The sequence below is a fragment of the Perna viridis genome, chromosome 1 (assembly GCF_037379345.1).
Source record: "Perna viridis isolate PV_CMFRI_1.1 ecotype Kerala chromosome 1, ASM3737934v1, whole genome shotgun sequence".
Taxonomy (NCBI): Eukaryota; Metazoa; Mollusca; class Bivalvia; order Mytilida; family Mytilidae; genus Perna; species Perna viridis.
The window spans coordinates 282,184-294,480 of record NC_142445.1 but is presented as its reverse complement, the minus strand read 5'-3'; the positions used below and the strand labels follow the sequence as shown (position 1 = coordinate 294,480).

General features: G+C 29.3%; 2 long non-coding RNA genes across 6 annotated transcripts in view; both read right to left on the bottom strand.

Annotated features, from left to right (window-relative positions):
• LOC148626749 (uncharacterized) overlaps nt 1-4,571 on the bottom strand; it is a 68,475-nt gene extending 63,904 nt beyond the window's left edge. For 4 of the 5 annotated variants that reach the window (XR_015922079.1, XR_015922064.1, XR_015922068.1 and 1 more), the window contains exons 1-8: nt 4,500-4,571; nt 3,685-3,770; nt 3,224-3,264; nt 2,684-2,770; nt 1,869-1,954; nt 1,406-1,446; nt 866-952; nt 51-136 (exon numbers count right to left, since the gene is read on the bottom strand). This is a non-coding gene — a long non-coding RNA (uncharacterized LOC148626749). The remainder of the gene's footprint in view (nt 1-50; nt 137-865; nt 953-1,405; nt 1,447-1,868; nt 1,955-2,683; nt 2,771-3,223; nt 3,265-3,684; nt 3,771-4,499) is intronic. The other variant, XR_015922088.1, reaches the window with a different exon arrangement.
• A 224-nt stretch (nt 4,572-4,795) lies between these two features.
• Nucleotides 4,796-7,368, bottom strand: LOC148626748 (uncharacterized). Its single transcript, XR_015919292.1, has 5 exons — nt 7,315-7,368; nt 6,855-6,895; nt 6,315-6,401; nt 5,501-5,586; nt 4,796-5,080 (listed from the first exon to the last, which is right to left on the bottom strand). It is a non-coding gene; the product is annotated as an uncharacterized LOC148626748 (long non-coding RNA).
• Between the last annotated feature and the right edge of the window lie 4,929 nt (nt 7,369-12,297).

Sequence of the window (12,297 nt, the reverse complement as noted above, 5' to 3'; positions counted from 1 at the left end):
TAAATGTATTGCAGTTAAGTTTAATATATATGTAATAATAGGATACTTACAGTTGCATATTCTAGCATATTCAAAACATTTCGAAACTATGTTTCAACTAATAGAGCACAATTTGAGGATTTGTTTCGCCCAAGTCCTGAGAAAAAATACAGAATACTTATATATTGCCATTGTATTCCACAATTTACTGAAATGTAAAGCATATCAATTCTGATATAAGGTTTAGCATTGTATTAACAATATGGATTTATGTATAATATTTACCTAAGTATGACATACAGTTAAAAGAAACAATCATTAACCCTTAAATGATTAAAGTTAAAATAAATATGCAGTGACAAAATACATTTTGTTGACAACAACATCGAGATTATGCACATATAAAACAAATCCATCTTTTCTATATCAGTTTCTCCAAAAAAGGTATAGTGTGAATCCAACATATTTTGTTTAAAACACTAAACAATAATTGATTTGCTACCCGTCAGATGTTATCTTGAACTACAAATTAGGAATGTCGGATACTTTTTATAAAATAATATCTTCATTACGAATCGTTGGCTTTAGTATATAACAACGAAGATAAATAGTCAAAGAATTGTCCCTAACTCTTAGTAATTACTCTATCAAATAAACTCATATTTATCAATGTAACAAATGGCTTATTCGTTTATTTTTATATATTTACCATTATAAAATGATGTTATTACATACAGTGCAAGGATTATTATACATATATGTTAGCGATTCAAAACATCTCAAACTTTCATGAAAACGCCATGTTTCTGTTCAATAACGCATAATAATTCCTTAATTAAGTACATTACAGTCGATTTGTGCTGTAGTTTAAAAGACGAATACTTACAGTTTTATACAAGGGCTGTTGAAATTTTCATGCTCATCTTTATTTCGCCCAAAAGAGTCTATTTTGAGGAAAGATTTCGCCTAAGTCCTAAAAAATACAGGATATTCATATAATGCCTTCGCTTTCCGATACATACGTGGAGAGAAATTATTGTATACACTGATAGAGCTGCCCGCTGTAAAAGGAAGTTTTTCTTTTACCTTAATCATATGGTAACGAAAGATGTTCCCTCTAAGATATAATGAAAATTTAAATTAAATACATGTATGCAATTAAATTAGAATACTTTCTTCAGCGATATTGAAATTCTATACCTAGTTTATACGTTCTTGGTACTTTCAATTAAAACTTTATACTATTTCGTTGAAGCCAATAATCAATAATTACTTACTCATAGCAGATAAAAGTTTGAATTTTCCATTACACACAAATGTCGATAATGTACAGAAAATGAAATAGTAATTATCTCTATGGCTCGTGATAATTCTTTCCTACATAGAAAATTAGTAATAGAATGATCTTAATTTCTAACATAGTTACCATTACACGCCTAGATGTTTATCTTTTCATCAACCTCATATCTGTCAATATCCATCAACAAATCAATTCATAACTTCTAGTACAAGATATACTTTAAAGTTAACACCAATTGTTTTATTATGAAAACCACAAAACAAATGCACGGGTATGGGATCTTTTAAGAGAATTCATTCAGATCAAACAAGAAAAAAAGATATTTTATAATTACAGTTGATTTCTGCTGAAATGTGTACGTGTATGATAATTATGCTTACATTTAAAAGCTGTTCAGATATATTGTAAAACATGTTTTGCCCGAAAGAGCGTATTTTGAGGAAAGGATTCGCCTAATTCCAGAACATGAAACGATATATGTTTTTATAATTTCATTAATAAGCAATGTTTTTGTGCAATGATGCATTAGATGCCGTCTTTAAATGTATTGCAGTTAAGTTTAATATATATGTAATAATAGGATACTTACAGTTGCATATTCTAGCATATTCAAAACATTTCGAAACTATGTTTCAACTAATAGAGCACAATTTGAGGATTTGTTTCGCCCAAGTCCTGAGAAAAAATACAGAATACTTATATATTGCCATTGTATTCCACAATTTACTGAAATGTAAAGCATATCAATTCTGATATAAGGTTTAGCATTGTATTAACAATATGGATTTATGTATAATATTTACCTAAGTATGACATACAGTTAAAAGAAACAATCATTAACCCGCAAATGATTAAAGTTAAAATAAATATGCAGTGACAAAATACATTTTGTTGACAACAACATCGAGATTATGCACATATAAAACAAATCCATCTTTTCTATATCAGCTTCTCCAAAAAAGGTATAGTGTGAATCCAACATATTTTGTTTAAAACACTAAACAATAATTGATTTGCTACCCGTCAGATGTTATCTTGAACTACAAATTAGGAATGTCGGATACTTTTTATAAAATAATATCTTCATTACGAATCGTTGGCTTTAGTATATAACAACGAAGATAAATAGTCAAAGAATTGTCCCTAACTCTTAGTAATTACTCTATCAAATAAACTCATATTTATCAATGTAACAAATGGCTTATTCGTTTATTTTTATATATTTACCATTATAAAATGATGTTATTACATACAGTGCAAGGATTATTATACATATATGTTAGCGATTCAAAACATCTCAAACTTTCATGAAAACGCCATGTTTCTGTTCAATAACGCATAATAATTCCTTAATTAAGTACATTACAGTCGATTTGTGCTGTAGTTTAAAAGACGAATACTTACAGTTTTATACAAGGGCTGTTGAAATTTTCATGCTCATCTTTATTTCGCCCAAAAGAATCTATTTTGAGGAAAGATTTCGCCTAAGTCCTAAAAAATACAGGATATTCATATAATGCATTCGCTTTCCGATACATACGTGGAGAGAAATTATTGTATACACTGATAGAGCTGCCCGCTGTAAAAGGAAGTTTTTCTTTTACCTTAATCATATGGTAACGAAAGATGTTCCCTCTAAGATATAATAAAAATTTAAATTAAATACATGTATGCAATTAAATTAGAATACTTTCGTCGGCGATATTGAAATTCTATACCTAGTTTATACGTTCTTGGTACTTTCAATTAAAAATTTATACTATTTCGTTGAAGCCAATAATCAATAATTACTTACTCATAGCAGATAAAAGTTTGAATTTTCCATTACACACAAATGTCGATAATGTACAGAAAATGAAATAGTAAATATCTCTATGGCTCGTGATAATTCTTTCCTACATAGAAAATTAGTAATAGAATGATCTTAATTTCTAACATAGTTACCATTACACGCCTAGATGTTTATCTTTTCATCAACCTCATATCTGTCAATATCCATCAACAAATCAATTCATAACTTCTAGTACAAGATATACTTTAAAGTTAACACCAATTGTTTTATTATGAAAACCACAAAACAAATGCACGGGTATGGGATCTTTTAAGAGAATTCATTCAGATCAAACAAGAAAAAAAGATATTTTATAATTACAGTTGATTTCTGCTGAAATGTGTAAGTGTATGATAATTATGATTACATTTAAAAGCTGTTCGGATATATTGTAAAACATGTTTTGCCCGAAAGAGCGTATTTTGAGGAAAGGATTCGCCTAATTCCTGAACATGAAACGATATATTTTTATAATTTCATTAATAAGCAATGTTTTTGTGCAATGATGCATTAGATGCCGTCTTTAAATGTATTGCGGTTAAGTTTAATATATATGTAATAATAGGATACTTACAGTTGCCTATTCTAGCAGATTCAAAACATTTCGAAACTATGTTTCAACTAATAGAGCACAATTTGAGGATTTGTTTCGCCCAAGTCCTGAGAAAAAATACAGAATACTTATATATTGCCATTGTATTCCACAATTTACTGAAATGTAAAGCATATCAATTCTGATATAAGGTTTAGCATTGTATTAACAATATGGATTTATGTATAATATTTACCTAAGTATGACATACAGTTAAAAGAAACAATCATTAACCCGCAAATGATTAAAGTTAAAATAAATATGCAGTGACAAAATACATTTTGTTGACAACATCATCGAGATTATGCACATATAAAACAAATCCATCTTTTCTATATCAGTTTCTCCAAAAAAGGTATAGTGTGAATCCAACATATTTTGTTTAAAACACTAAACAATAATTTATTTGCTACCCGTCAGATGTTATCTTGAACTACAAATTAGGAATGTCGGATACGTTTTATAAAATAATATCTTCATTACGAATCGTTGGCTTTAGTATATAACAACGAAGATAAATAGTCAAAGAATTGTCCCTAACTCTTAGTAATTACTCTATCAAATAAACTCATATTTATCAATGTAACAAATGGCTTATTCGTTTATTTTTATATATTTACCATTATAAAATGATGTTATTACATACAGTGCAAGGATTATTATACATATATGTTAGCGATTCAAAACATCTCAAACTTTCATGAAAACGCCATGTTTCTGTTCAATAACGCATAATAATTCCTTAATTAAGTACATTACAGTCGATTTGTGCTGTAGTTTAAAAGACGAATACTTACAGTTTTATACAAGGGCTGTTGAAATTTTCATGCTCATCTTTATTTCGCCCAAAAGAATTTTTTTTGAGGAAATATTTCGCCTAAGTCCTAAAAAATACAGGATATTCATATAATGCATTCGCTTTCCGATACATACGTGGAGAGAAATTATTGTATACACTGATAGAGCTGCCCGCTGTAAAAGGAAGTTTTTCTTTTACCTTAATCATATGGTAACGAAAGATGTTCCCTCTAAGATATAATGAAAATTTAAATTAAATACATGTATGCAATTAAATTAGAATACTTTCTTCGGCGATATTGAAATTCTATACCTAGTTTATACGTTCTTGGTACTTTCAATTAAAAATTTATACTATTTCGTTGAAGCCAATAATCAATAATTACTTACTCATAGCAGATAAAAGTTTGAATTTTCCATTACACACAAATGTCGATAATGTACAGAAAATGAAATAGTAAATATCTCTATGGCTCGTGATAATTCTTTCCTACATAGAAAATTAGTAATAGAATGATCTTAATTTCTAACATAGTTACCATTACACGCCTAGATGTTTATCTTTTCATCAACCTCATATCTGTCAATATCCATCAACAAATCAATTCATAACTTCTAGTACAAGATATACTTTAAAGTTAACACCAATTGTTTTATTATGAAAACCACAAAACAAATGCACGGGTATGGGATCTTTTAAGAGAATTCATTCAGATCAAACAAGAAAAAAAGATATTTTATAATTACAGTTGATTTCTGCTGAAATGTGTAAGTGTATGATAATTATGATTACATTTAAAAGCTGTTCGGATATATTGTAAAACATGTTTTGCCCGAAAGAGCGTATTTTGAGGAAAGGATTCGCCTAATTCCTGAACATGAAACGATATATTTTTATAATTTCATTAATAAGCAATGTTTTTGTGCAATGATGCATTAGATGCCGTCTTTAAATGTATTGCGGTTAAGTTTAATATATATGTAATAATAGGATACTTACAGTTGCCTATTCTAGCAGATTCAAAACATTTCGAAACTATGTTTCAACTAATAGAGCACAATTTGAGGATTTGTTTCGCCCAAGTCCTGAGAAAAAATACAGAATACTTATATATTGCCATTGTATTCCACAATTTACTGAAATGTAAAGCATATCAATTCTGATATAAGGTTTAGCATTGTATTAACAATATGGATTTATGTATAATATTTACCTAAGTATGACATACAGTTAAAAGAAACAATCATTAACCCGCAAATGATTAAAGTTAAAATAAATATGCAGTGACAAAATACATTTTGTTGACAACATCATCGAGATTATGCACATATAAAACAAATCCATCTTTTCTATATCAGTTTCTCCAAAAAGGTATAGTGTGAATCCAACATATTTTGTTTAAAACACTAAACAATAATTTATTTGCTACCCGTCAGATGTTATCTTGAACTACAAATTAGGAATGTCGGATACTTTTTATAAAATAATATCTTCATTACGAATCGTTGGCTTTAGTATATAACAACGAAGATAAATAGTCAAAGAATTGTCCCTTACTCTTAGTAATTACTCTATCAAATAAACTCATATTTATCAATATAACAAATGGCTTATTCGTTTATTTTTATATATTTACCATTATAAAATGATGTTATTACATACAGTGCAAGGATTATTATACATATATGTTAGCGATTCAAAACATCTCAAACTTTCATGAAAACGCCATGTTTCTGTTCAATAACGCATAATAATTCCTTTATTAAGTACATTACAGTCGATTTGTGCTGTAGTTTAAAAGACGAATACTTACAGTTTTATACAAGGGCTGTTGAAATTTTCATGCTCATCTTTATTTCGCCCAAAAGAATCTATTTTGAGGAAAGATTTCGCCTAAGTCCTAAAAAATACAGGATATTCATATAATGCATTCGCTTTCCGATACATACGTGGAGAGAAAATATTGTATACACTGATAGAGCTGCCCGCTGTAAAAGGAAGTTTTTCTTTTACCTTAATCATATGGTAACGAAAGATGTTCCCTCTAAGATATAATGAAAATTTAAATTAAATACATGTATGCAATTAAATTAGAATACTTTCTTCGGCGATATTGAAATTCTATACCTAGTTTATACGTTCTTGGTACTTTCAATTAAAAATTTATACTATTTCGTTGAAGCCAATAATCAATAATTACTTACTCGTAGCAGATAAAAGTTTGAATTTTCCATTACACACAAATGTCGATAATGTACAGAAAATGAAATAGTAAATATCTCTATGGCTCGTGATAATTCTTTCCTACATAGAAAATTAGTAATAGAATGATCTTAATTTCTACCATAGTTACCATTACACGCCTAGATGTTTATCTTTTCATCAACCTCATATCTGTCAATATCCATCAACAAATCAATTCATAACTTCTAGTACAAGATATACTTTAAAGTTAACACCAATTGTTTTATTATGAAAACCACAAAACAAATGCACGGGTATGGGATCTTTTAAGAGAATTCATTCAGATCAAACAAGAAAAAAAGATATTTTATAATTACAGTTGATTTCTGCTGAAATGTGTAAGTGTATGATAATTATGATTACATTTAAAAGCTGTTCAGATATATTGTAAAACATGTTTTGCCCGAAAGAGCGTATTTTGAGGAAAGGATTCGCCTAATTCCTGAACATGAAACGATATATTTTTATAATTTCATTAATAAGCAATGTTTTTGTGCAATGATATATTAGATGCCGTCTTTAAATTTATTGCAGTTAAGTTAATATATATGTAATAATAGGATACTTACAGTTGCATATTCTAGCAGATTCAAAACCTTTTCGAAACTATTTTTGACCTAAAATAGCACAATTTGAGGATTAGTTTCGCCCAAGTCATGAGAAAAAAATACAGGATATTTATATATTGCCTTTGTATTCCACAATTTACTGAAATGTAAAGCATATCAATTCTGATATAAGGTTAACATTATATTAACAATATGGGTTTATGTATAATATCTACCTAAGAATGACAGTTAAAAGAAACAATCATTAACCCTAAAATGATTGAAAGGTAAGATAAATATGCAGTGACAAAATTCTTTTTTGTTGACAACAACATCGTGATGATGCACATAGAGAGCAAGTCCATATTTTTTAACAACGAAAATGAATGGGAATCGTTTAAGAGAAATTATTCACATCAAACGAAAAATATATATTTTAATTACAGTTAATTTGTGCTGAATTGTGTAAATGTATGTTACTTATGCTAACATTTAAGAGCTGTTCAGATATATTGTAAAAATATATTGTACCCGAAACAGCAAATTTTGAGGAAAAGATTCGCCTAACTTCTGAAAATGATATAATATATATATATTTTTTAATTTCATGAATATGCAACGTTTTTGTTCAAGTAAGCATTATATATGTCTTTAAATTTATTGCAGTTGAGTTTAACGAATGTGCAATAATAGGATTCTTGAGGTTTTGTATTCTAGCAGATAAAAAACCCTGCAAAACTATGTCTGGTCCAAAAGAGCACAATTTCCGGATTTGTTTCGCCCAAGTCCTTAGAAAAAATACAGGATATTTATATAATGTTGTTGTATTTCAGAATTTAAAATAATTTAAAGTATATTAATTCTGATATAAGGTTTATCATTGCATTAAAACATGAGTTAATATTTAATATCTAGCTAAGAATGACATATAGAATGAAGAAACAGTGATTAACCCTAAAATGATTGAAACGTAAGATAAATATGCAGTGACAAAATACTTTTTTTTACAACATCGAGATTATGCACGTATTGAGCAAATCCATCTTTTCTATATCAGATTCCCCCAAAAAGGTATAGTGTGAAATGAACATTTTTTTTTCAAAAACTTTAAACAATAATTTATTTGCTACCCGTCAGATGCTATCTCGAACTACAACTTAGGAATATCGGATAACATTCATAAAATAATGGCGTCATTACTAATTGTTGTTTTATTAGTAACAAAGAAAATAAAAAAAAATTGTCAAAACTTATGAATTTTCAACACTTTATACTTCTATTCCACATACTCAATTAAAATCTCGATTTAAAAACATTATGCGTATTTGTTTTTTTCCAAAAATAAGATGGTACACCTAGATACAAATATATAGTTCTTGGTAGAAATTCCTCACACATTGTAAGAAATATTTGTCCAGTGTCGTCGACGCATTTTTCAACAAATGGTCGGCATTCCAATGGGAACAAATTGTGCTTCTCTACTTGCTGAGCTATTACTTCACTCTTATGAGGCTGGCTTTATAGCAGATCTGATAAGAAAAAAGGAATATCGTTTACCTAGATCCTTTGATCTCAGTTTCCGCATTATAGAAGATGAATTATCTTTAAACAATCTTAATTTTGGGGATTTGATACATCGCATCTACCCCAAAGAACATGAGATAAAGGATATGACAAACACTGTGAAGTCAGCCTCACATCTTGACCTACATTTCGAAATCGACGGTAAAGGAAAACTATCGACCAAACTTTACGATAATCGTGATGACACTTCATTCAAAACTGTCAACTTTCTTTTCATCTGTGGCAATGTCCATTCAGGACCTGCGTATGGAGTGTTCATATCACATTTCAAACGTTATGCCAGAGCTACCCAGACTTTGTATATCGCGCTAGAATTCTAACAAATAGGCTCCTGGAGCAGCGATTATGTTGTTACATGATTGAAGTCATCACTACAAAAGTTTTATGGCCATCACCATGAACTCGTGGATCGTTACGGTGTATCAATCTGCGCCATAAAAAAAATGATTTGTTGAACGTGCCATAGTTTTCCTTTCCTCTTTCGTCTACCCCAGACTTGACTTTTTGTGAGCAACTCGGTGGGTATTTCTAAAGGGGCAAAGGACGTTTGCCCTACCGGTGCACCTTGTCGATGCTCCCTGTTTTTAGTTGAGTCCGAGTTGCTCATTTGCTTTTGTTGCTTTGTATGTATGGTTTTGGTTACTCTATGCTCTTTGTTGTGCATATCTGTTTTCCATGTCTGGTCTTTGTCCCTGGATTACATTCTTTTGATTACCGCTATAACCTTGGTTCCCTTGATTACTCCCCAACTCCTAGAAAATACTCAATCACATTTCCTAGCGAGAAGTGAGTATTTGTTACACTCATATTTGTCAATGTAAATAATAACTAATTCGTTTTCATGTAATCTTAGTTATATAATGATGTTATTACATACAGTGCAAAGGTTATTATTGGTATATGTTGGCGATTCAAAACATCTAAACATTTCGACAAAACGCCATGTTTCTTTTCACTTACGCATAAAGATTCCTAAAAAAAGAGTATTGCAGTTTATTTGTGCTGTAGTGTAAAAAAAATCTAGTGTGTTCTCCCATAATATCGAGATTGGATTACGGCATCTTCCTTTTATATGGCGTGAAATCTAGTGCCTGTAACAAGCTTCACAGAGTTTAGAATGTTGTCGCTAGATTGATATCACGACACAGGAAATATGACCACATAACACCTGTTTCAATTGACATACACTAGTTGACTGTTCCATTCCGATGTCAATACAAACTAATCTTATGCGTTTTTAAAGCACTGCATGGTATAGCTCCAGCATATCTCCAAGAGCTTCTGACTCTATATCGCTCATCAAGATCACTACGCTCCCAGAACTCTGTGACACTTGAAGCGCCAAGAGTGCAAACGAAATCGTACGTTGATCGTGGGTTCGACAAGGTAACTGCCACTTTATGGAATAATCTTCCCGGTGAACTAAGAGTTTTAGACAATGTTAACATTTTTAAATCCAGAAATAAAACTTCATCTTTTTAAGACAGCTTATGGTGCTTTTTTTAAATAAATTTTGACGTTATTATGTTTTATTGATGTTCTATTTTATCAATGGTATTTTTAACACAACCTATTTTTCAAATGGTAACATTTCTTATTGTTTTTAATTCTTATTCATTTAAATGATAAAGTATTTATATATAATCTATTCTCTAGATATTTTTTTACTTCTGCCATAATATTTAGATTCAGTAATTATCTTATTTTTTTACCATTAAAATAATGTTTTGATACTTAATTATGCTTTAATTACATAGTGTGTAATTTTTTTGTTCGCCTTTTCTGTTTTGGTTTTAAAAATTTCTATATCTAAGATAAATGATTACGGTACTGCATATTTTTTTTTAATTTTCACTTTCTTTTGTATAATTGTAGGTGTTGATTACCACGTACTTTGTATTGTATATCATTTATAAGCTGTGAAGCGCTTAGAGTAAATGTAGTTTAGATTGGGGCTATACAAATATTGCAAATAATAATAATAATAATAAAAATCAGATCAAACATGATTTATTTATATTAATGTTTGTCATCACCAAGCCAAAAGCTTCGACGAATGATTTATTAAGTATGCCTAATAAGATAACTAGAATAATAAACAAGAAAAGTCTGATACATTTGATTACAAAGAAAATATTATATCAGTACGATTTTGTGGATATAATGCACTACAAAAACATGATCAAGGAATTTATCCTACTAATTACCCCATTACATTTACGATTATTAAACAACCTCATAATTCGTCGACATGAATTATATGTTTTTCTGGTGCAAGAGGAAGTGCAATCAAGGGAACCAAGATTCTAGCAGACATCAGAAGAATATAGACCAGGGACAAAAGCAGACATCGAAAACACACATACAACGAATGACATGAAATAACAAACAAATAATACTTTACTCTTCACGAAAAGTTTTACTACGTATACTACAACGACTAGGGTATGTTTAGTCTTAGTTTTAACATTTAATTAATTACTTCTTCACATATCGAGTTTACACGCTATACGGTTTGACGACTAAATTGTTTAATGACATTGCTTTCGTTATTAGTTATTTCAACATTTCTTTATCTATTTGAACATTTAACAAATCTATGACATAATATCCTGTTGTCAGAAAAGAAGGACAGAAATCAAATTATGTGTAAACAAAACATGCCAACATTTTACAGATTTGTTTATCTTTAACTAGGTCAACACAGTGCATTATAGTAAATTTTGTTATTAATTTCTGTGTCCAAATAAGGACTAAACGTCACTTGTCTGTTAGATATTTCCAACCAATCAAATTGTGTTGTAATCCGATACACGCACCAAAAAGTATATGTTACATTTTGAAACTTTATATTTGTAATAAAATTTTATTGCTTTTGTGTTTTTTTTGGGAAAAATCATTACGAAAATGTGATTCTATATTTTACATCCATTAACAACTGTCTCTACAATATATATATATAAAATAAGAAAGAAATTAATGATTTTGTAAAGTTCGCTCAACGACGATTATTCACCTATTGACGATATAAGCAGGTAAGCAGATGAAAGGGCATTAAATCGAAACGGGTGAATACATCAGTTTCAGATTAGTGCATATTATAAATTGGCATACTGGGTACTCACATGCAAAAGGAAAAGGCATACAAATATGTAAAAGAAGTTAAATTGTACACTTGAAAATAAGGGCGACACCACTTTTTTCGCCTAAATAAAAGTTTCGCCTAAAATCATATATTTTGAGTAATTTTTTTCCCCCAAATTGGCAAAGGCGAGTATATATATATATATATATATATATATATATATATATATATATGTATGTATATATAAGTTATCTAAGGCATTGTTAGAAGAGATTTGTTCTAACATTTAATGAAAGAAAATCTGTCCAAGATGTCCTTTATTTTCTATCAGAGAG